A 13,054-nucleotide genomic window follows, 5' to 3' on the forward strand; every position below is an offset into this window, starting at 1 on the left:
CAGTCCCAACACCAGCTCTGGGATTTGGTTTGGAAGCACTACAACACAATAACAGTTGTTTATAACTGGACTGTTATGACAGGTTGGTACCAGTTCTGACTGTTCAGGGCCCATACCATACTGGTTATTAGAAAAATATTTTAAATTTAACCTTGACTTCATCCCTGCATGTCTCAGCCATCACAAGAAGCCCTAAAGCTCAGGTCATCCCTTATACCTCAGATTCTCCTCTTCAGAAGGCTCTGGATAGAGCCCCATCTGGCCCAGTTTCTTACTTCCCCATGACTGCAGAAACCCAGAGCTTACAGTCTGCCATTAGTAAAATGTCCTTTCTTCTAAATCTCTCCACTGAAGTTCCTTACCGTCTTCAATTATTACTTGGCGGACAATGAGGACATCATTTTTGCTCCTCTCTACCCCAACTAGATCATTATTCCTACCTTTTCAAAAAATCAAGTCATCTAACTACTCTAAAGCACATACCATCAGATAATAACATCCTCTTCCCCCCGCGGTAGTCATCTTTCATCCTTCTGATCATGCCCCCTCTCTCACTTCCTCTTGTCCGTATCTCCATGCTAAAACAGCCTAAAATCCCATGGTCCATCATTTTAATCATCGTCCCCTCCCTGTGTATACCCTCAACTCCTTTCTCCTTCTGGCTTACACATCTGCCAATAAACAATTCTGAGAGAACTCATCTCACTCTTCTTTACTTGCCCAAGCAGCTGAACAAACCATAGCTCTAAAAAACCACAGCCATGCTAAGCTGACTGATTGCACTTTAAATTTATGACCACAAATTTCAAAAAAGCCGCTCAAACATTGCATTCTCCTGGTCAGTTCACTCTCTTACCCTCCAAGATGTTTATAAACAATCAGAAGTTATATGTCTTATATTTGCATTACCAAATCGACTAATATATAAATATGTGTACCCAGATAATATGATTCCCTGCTTTTCCAATGGATGAATTGTTCATACTCTTACCTAAGTGCAGTTCCTATACTTGCACACTGGATCCCAGTCTCTCTCCTCTATTTAAAAACCTTTTGTTCCTATAATTAGCCCCTATCTTTCCTGAAGCATCATCATTTTCCCCTCTCTCTCATGGATCATTTCTATTAGTATGCAAGCAAGCTGAAATAATTCCATCTTTAAAAAAATAAGTTTGACTCCATAGCCTCTGCACCATTTTTCAGTCACTATTATTTCTAAAACTCCTAAGAAGAGTTGTCTGTATCCTCTGACTCAGCTTCCTCACTTCTCTTTTTCTCTTCACTGCAAAAAAGGCTCTCATCCCCAAATGTACAACCATTATGGAAAACAGTATGGAAATCCCTCAAAAAATTAAAGGTGGAACTGCCATATGATCCAGCAGTCTCATTTTGGGGATTTATCCTAAGAAATTGAAGTCGGAATCTTAAAGAGATACCTGCACTCCCATTTTTATTGCAGCATTATTCACGATAGCCAAGATATGGAAACAACTTAAATGTTCATCGATTGATGAAGGGATAAGTAAAATGTGGTATATACATACAATGGAACATTATTCAGTCTTATAAAAGGAAATCCTGCCATTTTCAACAACATGGCTGGACCTGAAGAACACTATACTAAGTGAAATAAGCCAGACACAGAAAGACGTATACTGTAAGATCTCACTTGCATGTGGAATATAAAATAGTCAAACTGATAGAAGTGAAGAGTAGAATGGTGGTTGCCAGGAGCTGGGGAAGGGGGAAAAGGGAAGGTGATGGTCGAATGTACAAAGTTTCAGTTATACAAGAAAAATAAGTTCTGGATATCTACTATATAGCATAGTGCCTATAGCTAAGAATACTGTATTATATAACAAAAATTTGCTAAGAGAGTAGATCTCACATTAAGCAGTTTTACCAAAAAAATCATAATAAAGGAAGTGGGAGGAAACTTTAGGAGGTAATAGATAAGTTTATGGCTTTGACGATGGTGATGGTTTCATGAGTGTAAACTTATCCCAAACTCATTGAGTTGTGTACAATAAATATGAACAATTTTTTACATGTCAATTATACATCAATTAAGTGGTTTATTTAAAAAAAAGAAAGGTGAATTTAAGTAATTCTCTCACAAACCAAAGCTAAGAGAATGCACTATGGGAGACCTGTCTGAAAAAGATACAAAAGGAAGTTCTTTAGGATAAAAGCAAGTGATACCAGATTGAAGCACAGGTAATACAGCAGGAAAAGAAGATCCTCAAAAAGGATAAATGTGTGAGTAAATCTAAGTGAATTCTTTAACACTATCATGTGAAGTTTAAAATACAGAGATAATTAAAATATTCAACAACAGTATCCAAAAGGCAATTGGTGGGAGGAGTGAGAAATGGAGTTAAAACTTTCTAGGTCCTCTACATGTCCAGAAAGTAAAAAAATACATATTATTTAAGGTGGATTCTAATAGCTTAAGGATGCCTGTGGTAAAGTCAATGGTAATCACTAAATTAATAATAAAAGAATCCTAATAGAAGCGGGAAATGGAATAAGGAAAAAAACACTTGATTAAAGCAAGAAAAGGCAAGAAAGGAAAGGAAATGGAACAAAAACAGATGACATTGATATTTAAATGGTAGATTTAACCCCAAGTTTTTACTCGAGTCTCTTGAAATGATTTCCAATTCATGACCCCCAGTAAAGTCTTCACTGTCCTCTTTTTACCTCGGTCGCTCCATCTCCTACACACCCCACCACTCTTCCTTCTCTTCCACAACTCCTAAACTATCTCTCTAACAACTTTACTTCTGAAGCTGTGAATTATGAAAGAAGTTAAATAATATATGAACAGATATAATAAAAACAAAAACACCATATTCGTAGAAGTGCAGAAGAAAAAAGAAAAAAACATTCACAGCTGTTCTCCTCTTCATCCCCCCTTCCTCTATGAGATAGGTAAATATTCCATTCTTGCTTCCTTTACTTTAGGAAAAGATACCTGCCCTGCTGCCAGTGCTCAGATTCAGTCAACAAAGGACAGTTCTCAATCTGAACCAAGAAGTAAGTCTCTTCCTTTATTTGGGGAGCATGATGGAGGGGGGATGGCTGCAAACATTTATAAGTCAGTATTTATACCTGTCCTATTTACATATCCTCCTTCTCATTTCTATTCCCCAAAGTCCACTTCTGTATTCCCAATCATTAAATTAAGCAATATAGCAAGCAAATTCATTGAATTTCACAGCTGAAAAAAGAGAAAGGGAGATGCCTTTTTTCCATGTTAAAAAACAATGTAGAAGTCATTAGAAAGTTTTAGTATATGAAGTCAATTTTATGTTCTCTGACTTACTACCTCTAAAAAGCCTTAACTTTCCAATCAGATGCGTGCGTGGACTCTGGGCTTTGCCAGTTGCCTAGCTGTATGACTTTGGACCCGACACTTCTAAACCTCACTTTCTTCGTCTGTAAAATGGAGACAATAAAACAATTGAGATAAGGATTAGAAAAGATCTGTAAAATACTGTTCTTAGATTGTAATATATGTCCAGTAAATGTTAGCGCCTCTTCCTCTGCGTAGGTTGTTCAGTGTTTGAATTAAGTGAGTATGATTTTTAAAATTCATTTTTGAGATCCAGGCTAGCAAAGCTCACACAATCCTCTGCTTCTCCTCCATCTGTCTGTCAACTGACATTCTTTGTTGCTAATCTAAGACCACACCATATGTTCTCCGTATGGGAGACTCTTTCCTGCCCAGGTGGGGAAGCAGACACAATGATCTAATAAGTCTTTGCTGTCTCACTAGGGCAAGTCTTGGGAAAATTTCCAAACATTGAGAGGTTCTGATGAGACACCACAAGCTTGGGTGACTATGTTGTACATTAAAAAAATTTTTTTACTTTCTTTTTTCCTCCCAAGATCCCCAAACTATGTTTCAATTCTGTCATTACCTGTTTCCTTGTCTCTGTTTAGTCTAGCAGACAGGTCAAGACTCTGAAAAAGATTTCAACATGGGATGTCTGTGTGGTGTCAAGGACGGTATAGATGAAAAGTGTATTATTAAGAGCTGAGGGCTGAGTTAAGAGTCAGACTCTGATCTACAAATACCAAACCTGCAGCATCCCAGCCAAAGGAAATATGCCACTTTGAAAGGGATGCGAAATGTACTCAGAGAGACATTGCTACTGGGTGGTTAGAATTTAATGTCACCATATTCCCCCAGAAGTAAAATGTATAAACAGAAGTTTAAAAAGGAAAACAAAACAAAATAAAACCCACCACTACCACCATAGTGGTAGAAACTGCAGAAAGATATGCAGAAGGAGAATAAAATTATATTCACAATTTTATTAAAAAAAGGAAACAACAAACTGAGAAATAAATATTTACCTTTTAGTAATGCTTTTCTTCACTGGGTCATAGTAAAACAGCATAACCCCAGACATTAACATGACAGTAACAGACTGGGAAAGAAATCTCTGAGACATCCTTGCTATTTTGACAGTTACATAAAACAAAAATGAGGCTTTCACTTTCTATTTACTTATATTAAACTATTTTTTGAAAATATTGAAACACTCATTTTTAATTCTATGAAGTTAATTTAATTAATAGCTAAATTTAACACAGGTTTAATTAACTAAATTCTATCCAGTTGCCTTCTACTTTCAAAATTTTTAACTTGATTCACACTGTTGTAGCCCACACATATGACCTAGGTAAACCACTTAAAATCTCTGAGCCTCAATTTCCACATCCACAATATAGCAATTAAAATCTCTGCCAGCCAGTTGTCTTATAGGGAGTGTAATAGTAAAGGCATTTTTACAAAGTGTTTTACCTCTTATGAGGAATTACACTAAGACGTTTATTATCATACAGAACAAGCAAGGATTTATATATTATTCATTTAATTGGCTCCCTGCAAAGGGTTTAACAGCCCTGACCTCAAACTATGTGACCTGGCTATGGATGTGCAACATGGTTTGGATCTGTGTGCTATATGCTAATTGGTCAGTATACCATCATAAATTATATTTCTCAGAGAAATGATTTCCCCAGAAAAAAACTGGAGATCAGGCTCAGTTTCTCAAGGGAAAGCACTATAGCTCACCAAAAACTTTACCTTTCTATGTGCATGAACCTGTTGAGGAAGCTTCCCATCGTTTTTCCCAGCTCTTTCCACCATATACTAGCTTGCATTTTGCTACCACTTCAAAGAAGTATACAATTAACAAGAGTACATAATCAGTGTTTATGCTATATCCAGCCCATCTTGATGCTTCTCACAGGGAGAGACAGGCAGTACACATTTGAAACTTGCAGTGCATCCAGGAAGTGTGCATGGATCTTAATACTTTTCGTTTACACATCTCCAAAAAGAAAATTCAACAGAAAGGTGTCTGCAGCATGTTCAGCGACTTATGCATCTGAATTTATCTGAAGCTCTGTTCTTTAAGCATTCATACGACTATTCACAAATGTGGTAATAAAAATTACTTCTGTATTAGGTAGGGTGCTCAGTGTATTTACCTTGTACATGAACTTGCTTAGTTCTACCCACCAGGTCTCTACAAGGATTAAAAAACAAAAAATGAGAGAGATCTGATATTATATTCAAGTACTTCATTTCTTTCCCAAATTAGTTCTCCTTCTGGAAGATAACGCTGGATAGTTATCCATGTAATACTTTCATTATAACAGAATGGAGAAGAATTGCTTTAGCTCAAAAGAGATATGAACTGGAAAGGTCATTTTTGTGATAATGGAATTCATCAAGGAGACTGAACAGACTCTAAGAAAGATTCAGAAAAGATGTCATTTTCCTCCTCTGTCTGAATTTTTTCCCTGATTATCAAAAGACCTTAGTTCTTTACAAAAAGTGTACTTTTTTTAATTCATCTGGAACCATGCTTTTAGTTTATCATTGGTCTCACTAAAAAGACATTTAGGCATTTGGGTCGAACTGTGAATTACACTGGGTCAAGAGGACCTGAATATTTAACATTTGGTAAAGAGCATTCTCCATCATGTTTGATTTCTAACCATTTATATTCCAAAAATAGCTTTTCTTTTCTAGACGTGAAAGTAGTGCTTTGTGGAGATGGCCCAGTCTCTATGGTTCTAAATTTATCTCAGATTGTACAGGTTCTACATGTGAGATAAGTTTTAAACCTTGGAGGCCTGTATCTCACTTTCAACTTATGGAATTTCAAATGTTATCAAAAGCAACTTAAGTATGTCTTGAAGAGCTTTTGTGGGGCTCTTATAAATTAATTATCAGAAATATAGGTTTTCATAGTCCTTGGCAAAGCTCAATTAAGTTTGACTAAAGACAAAACAATTTATAAATATTTGAGATAGATTCTCCACTCTTCTCTCCATGTTTCTAACCTTCAAACTCCCTCAGTTCCAACCTCTGTTCAACCTTACTAGCTATGTAACCTAGAGGGAACAATTTAACTTCCTGGACTCTGTTTTTTCACCTCTGAGATGAATAGGATATTCCTGCCCTATCTATTTCACAGAAATGTGAGGGAAGTTACATGAGATTAGGTGTGTAAAACTTAATGGTAAACTGTAAATTGTCACTTATAAACTGCCCATTATTCTTATTTTATTATTCTTTATCTTTCCTTTTTAAGTATTGCTTTGGTCTCCACACAAGCCTAAAAAGCCCATGTTTACCTGAATAACTACCCATATGATGAAAATTAGAGCAAAATAGGGCAAGCAATGAACACAGAATTGGATGAAACAAAAATAATTATACCCTTGATCTTGAGGGAAATTAGGTTTATTTAGAGAGGAAGGTAGATGGAGAGTTTTTTAAAATTCTAAAATAAATTTCAGGATAGTTTCCAGGACTTTCATGGTTTTGTACATCAGTACTGATTTTTTTTCAAATGTAGGCTATGTATTTCCTTAATGGTGGTACGCCCACTCCCCTTTAGTTAAAATGAATATATGGCTGCATAAGAAGAAAAAAAAAAAAGCCCATAGTGGTGTTGACTGTGATCTGAAATGGACAGAAAGAAAAAATAAGCCAAAATAACTGAACTGGCAAAGATTGATTCAAATTATTCCATGTACCAGCTACAGGAAAACAGTGTCTTCTAAAGAAAATTTCTTTCAGAAGTCAGAAGTAGGCTGGGGATGAGAGGGTCAGTATTTGAAGGGCAGGGGAGAAGGGCTCAACAGCAAACAGTGCAAGTATAGGATGTTTGCAAGTCAGGTGCCTGTAACTTGGGAAATGCCTGGGCTTTAAGAAATAACATGCGGGAAACTTGAAAAGCCAACTGAGTGCCCATAAATATATGATATGAAAATAGATGTTGAAAAGTTAGGATGCTCCCACACATTTTAAAAATGTTTTACACAAAAGGAAATGTAAGCATGAAGAAAGAGCTCAGTGGAAGAAAGTGCAAATGTATAAACCATTAGGCCAGTAATAGCATCTGGCATTGTCGGTTGTCATGAAACGTCTTGATATATTTCAGTGGTTAATAAAAGGATATTACCATGTGATAACTGATGGTTTTATACCACCTTCTAAGGAGCCTACATGTTGCTGAAACAGCACATCATTTTACGAGCACTCTAACAAGCAAGCACTAGAAGAATACTTTTCAGTATTGAGATTTTAAGAGTAGATAAAGACTACCTTGCATACCTCCTGGGCTTAACATGGTTTCCCATCAAGAGGGCTGTAACTGAAACCAAGGGGCCATTCTGCATTGGTGAATGTGCTGGGGAAGGAGGGGCCCACTAGCAAAAAGAGGGGAAGCAAAGGAGATGGTGTAACATCAGTGTACCCGTCGTAGTAGCAGAAACGTTTTAACGTCCTGACAGGTCCCTGTTGTCTGTAAATTCATTTGTATTTTTTGACAAGGTTGATATTTAACATTTGGCATATTATTAGTCAAATATTATATATAGTAGTAAGAGGCAGTCATTGAGAATCATTCTCCAAATATTACTAAATATTAATAAAATCTTTAATCCAATGTGGCTAATAATTTATGTTCACCAAGTTGCAGTGTCACTATTTTGCAAGTGAACTTGGTATTCCTTTAGGAAAAAAATAAGAGTTATGTTTAACAATTAAATTTAGCCTAGTGTGTTTTACAGAATTAACATTCTGGCTAATAGGATTTCAACAGACACACAAAAGCCATTATAGGGCATGGTGGAAGGATACTTTTAAAATACCCGGCCCTATAGGCAAACATAATATTTGTTACAAATAATGAATTAGTTAGTTAGGAAGTCTTATCCTATAAGCAAAAAACCCACTTAGGAGTCGTTATTATTACTGCTATTATTAATAAAAATTAATATTAAATATATAATAATGAAAAAACGACATAATTTATTTGGTTTCTGTTCTATGCCATGCATTGGACCTTTTCCTGTAATGTTCTTGTTGCTCATAACTACCTTGTGCAGAAGGTGTTGCCATCTTTCTACAAATGAGAGAACTAAAATGCACAGAGAGTAACTGGCCTAATGTCACTTAATCAAGGTGGAGTTTCAAATCCAGATCTGCCTGAATTCAAAACTTGGGCTTTTTCTCTTACGCTGTAGACATATATAGATAGCATTGCCTTCAGAGTTCAATGTACTTAGCTTATAAAGACAGAAAAGTAGAGAACTGAAGTGTTTGTTTATTCTGACTATAAAGTTAATCACTTTTAAGCAAACAGAGGGCAAGCTCCCTATAAGATGAACAGACAATGTTGTAACTGCTGTTTCTGCTTAGCTGACTTGTATCACTGGTGCTGCTACCCGTACCTCAAAATAAGTGAAACAGTCTTGCCATGCCTTGGACCATGCTGTCTGGTGGGACAGGGAATATCAGGGTATAAATCCTGGGTCTGCCTCTTCCCTCCTTCCTTCCTTCCTTCCTTTCTTTTGTTAAGAACATGACTTTATTTATTTTTATTTATTTATTTTTATTGAAGTATAGTTGATTTAAAATACTATATTAGTTTCAGGTGTATAGCATATTGATTCAGTATTTTTGCAGATTATACTCCATTATAAGTTATCTCAAGGTAATGGCTATAATTCCCTGTGTATACAATATATCCTTGTTACTTAACTATTTTATACAGAGTGGTTTGTATCTCTTAATCCCATACCCCTAATTTGTCCCTCCCTTCTTCCCTCTCTCCTTTGGTAACCACAGGTTTGTTTTCTATATCTGAGTCTGTTTCTGTGTTGCATAAACACTAATTTGTGTTACTTTTTAGATTCCACATGTAAGTGATATAATACAGTATTTGTCTTTTCTGTCTGACTTATTTCACTAAGCATAATATTCTCTAGGTCTGTCCATCTTGCTGCAAATGGCAGAATTTCATTCTTTTTAATGGCTGAGTAATATTCCATATAATACTGTGCGCACACACACACACACACACACACACACACACACACACACACATACATACATCCACTGCGTCTTCTTTATCCATTCGTCTGTTGATGGACACTTAGGTTGCTTCCATGTCTTGGCTGTTAAAAGAGTGCTGCTAAGAACATTGGGGTGCATGTATCTTTTCAAATTAATGTTTTCATTTTTTCTGGACATATACCCAGGAGTGGGATCTATTTTTACTTTTTAAGGAACCTCCATACAGTTTTTCATACTGGCTGCACCAATTTACATCCCCACCAACAGTGTAGGAGGGTTCCTTCTTCTCCACATCCTCTCCAACATTTGGTATTTCTAGATTGTTTGATGATAGCCATTCTGACAGGTGTGAGGAGATATCTTGTTGCGAATTTGATTTGCATTTCTCTAGTAATTAGTGATGTTGAGCATCTTTTCATATGCCTGTTGGCCATCTGTATGTCTTTTTTGGAAAAATGTCTCTTCAGGTCTTCTGCCCATTTTTTGATTGGCTTGTTTATTTTTTTGACCTTGAGTTGTATGAGCTGTTTATATATTTTGGATATTAACCCCTTGTTGGTCACATCAATTGTGAATATTTTCTCCCATTCCATAGGCTTTTTCATTTTGTTGATGGTTTAAGTTTAATTAGGTCCCATTTGTTTATTTTTGCTTTTATTTCTTTGGCATTAGGAGACAGATCCAAAAAAATATTGCTATGGTTTATGTTAAAGAGTATTCTGCCTATGTTTTCCTCTAGGAGTTTTATGGTTTCAGGTTTTATATTTAGATCTTTAATCCATTTTTAGTTTATTTTTGTATATGGTGTGGGAAAATGTTCTAATTTCATTCTTTTACGTGTACCTGTCCTATTTTCCCAGCACCACTTATTGAAAAGACTGTCTTTTCTCCATTGTCTATTCTTGACTCTTTAATCATAGGTTAATTGACCATAGGTGCATGGGTTTATTTTCTGGGCTCTCTGTTTTGTACTACAGTAGCTTTGTAGTATAGTCTGAAGTCTGGGAGGTTATACCTCCAGCTTTGTTCTTTTTTCTCAAGCTTGCTTTGATAATTTGAGGTCTTTTGTGGCTCCATGTGAATTTTAGAATTATTTGTTCTAGTTCTACGAAAAATGTCATGGGTACTTTTAGTAAGGATTGCATTAAATCTGGAGATTGCTTTGGGTAGTATGGCCATTTTAACAATACTAATTCTTCCAATCCAAGAGCACAGGATATCCCGGCTCTGCCACTTTCTGACTGTGTATCTGGGAATATATTATTTAACATCTCTGAATTTCAACATTCTCATCAAAATACAAGGAAAAGTAGCACAGCCTTTCAGGGCTGTCATGATTAGGTACCTGTATGAAAAGTGCCTCAGCAGTGGTTGGGACAAATTAGGAGAATAATAAATTGGAACCTCTATCATTCTTTCGAAGACTGCAACTCTTGTCAAGGCTGAGTGCCAAAGGCTGAGGAAGGCCTGAGCTTGGATGACCACACTATCTAAGGTATCCTCTTTTAGAGCTCACTCATAAAGAAAGGGAAAAAGGGAGTAAGCCTAATATGGGACTCCTATCCTGGTAAATGAGAACAAGCTAGTCAATTTCTTCTAGCCTGGAAAAAGTTGGCAATTTGATCTGTCAGCTTGTGCTGCCCATATATTAGCTGGCTTCCTTATGTGGCTGTGGTTGTTTTCTCTCTGAACCAGGTTTTGAGGGACACCCTAGGAAGATCTGCAGACCTTCTGATAGATCAACAAATCCATCATTGGGCTAGCTGTCCCATCTTGGTACTTTAATTTTCTAAATAATGTAAACAATGTGCATGGGGTATATCTGTCTTATATAAAACTATATCTTCCTGAAACTCAGAGAATTATCTTTAGTTTGAATCTTCTAAAATATAGATAGTATTACTATTTCTAAACCAAAAGTTTTCACGTTAATCTTTCAAGTAATATTTCCCATGGTAATATAAGGAATAAGCAATAGGAAAATCAGAATTGCTTTACTCACATTTACTTCACAGCTTCCCTGAAACTCATCCTTTTCATAAAGAGTTAACAGTTATATAAATACTGAGAATGATCTAACAAAGCCATTGGATATTCCTTTTTTTTATTATCCGTATGCATTTATCCTACAACCAAGCCATTTTGGAAAACTAGAAAAAAGTTTATAAAAATCATGGTGATGAAAGAAAAACCATCTCAACATAGAAAGGCTATGTCATTTAAAAGAGGTGGGGGTCACTTGACAAAGCTGTTGCTCAGGTGAACATACGTGAGTAACTGGTGCTGCATGGAGTATGTAAAATGTTGTTATCAGAGTTAAGTAAGTGGAATTCTGGTTTTAGGTCTGCCTTCATTGCAGACTACTAAGAAAATCCCCAAATCTCTTAAGTATCTTAGCTTTTCTCAACTTTAAGAAAGAAGAGTTGGGAGACTGCTGTCTGCCCAGACTTTGCTGGAAGCTTCCTCAAATCATTTTCATTTTAAAAATGAGAAATTAAGATGCAGAAATTTTGAATAAATTAAGCTAAAACAAAGACAGTAAGCCCTGCCCTGTTTCCTGAGCAGTTTGTTCTGGAGAGCAGGGAAAAGAGTGTGCAAAGGCTCGTGGAAAAAGATAAAAGATGTGTTAGTATGCAAAAGTTCCTGTCTATTAAGAAGGAAAATGATCTTGAATCATAGAAAGAAGGTTTCAAGATAGATTTTTTAAATGATGCTGAAATATGCTTAGAGGAAAGGATGTGGGAATCTCTAAAAAGAAAATTATCAAAAGCTGTTTCTTGGCGTGGATTAAGTGCTAGCTGAAGACAAGTTGACCTATATGACTTCCTGAAATTCCTGTAAGCCTAGAATCTTTGAAATTTAACCCATACTTTCAGACCACACAGTTGTTTTCTTCATTTATTGATTCACTCGAAAAACGTGCGCTGAGTGTCTACTATGTGCTTGGTTCTGTGCGAAGCTCTGGGCAGTACAGTGATCAACACAGTGCAGTAAGACAAGGCCCCTGACCTGCAGACGCTCCCACAGAGAAGGAGATTATCATGAGGGCAAGGCGGAAGTGAAATGGTAAAGTAGGCACAGTCGTCTTCATTCTATTTTCACCAGTCTGTTCTGCGACTCCCTAACTCAGCCTTTGTTTCCTTCTCTTCTGAGTCCCCCATTCAGGTCTGGTCTGTTTTGCAGAGTACTTTGCTCCAATCTCCCCCGCTTTCCTTCTCCCCTCTCCCATATAAAGGACTCAAGTAGGAGGACATTGAGTCTTATTAAATACTTTCCTAACAAATACGTAATTCAGAATCATTCCAGTAGAAGAAAGGGAATTATACTTTAAAAGATGGTGTGTATTACTATGAATAATGATTCTTTATGATACTGTATAGAAAATAAGGCAAAATGAAGAAAAGGTACTGAGTCCAGATGTGGGAGATAGTTGAAGAGAGGTAGAATTCTTGGTACTCTTTAAATCACACCACCATAAACTGTGTTCTTACAAAGCCAGCCCTTGGTCTGTTGCCTTTTTCCTCAAGGTGCCAAAACTAAGTGCCAAATAGCTGAGGTGTCGTAGATCATCTGCTTAAGTATCTCATACCAGTCCCCTACATCATCCTGAATGAATGTCTACTTTTAATGCTATGTAGATTTCTGTTTCAGTGTGTTTTA

This window comes from Eschrichtius robustus, chromosome 2 (assembly GCF_028021215.1).
Source record: "Eschrichtius robustus isolate mEscRob2 chromosome 2, mEscRob2.pri, whole genome shotgun sequence".
In the NCBI taxonomy this organism is placed as follows: domain Eukaryota; kingdom Metazoa; phylum Chordata; class Mammalia; order Artiodactyla; family Eschrichtiidae; genus Eschrichtius; species Eschrichtius robustus.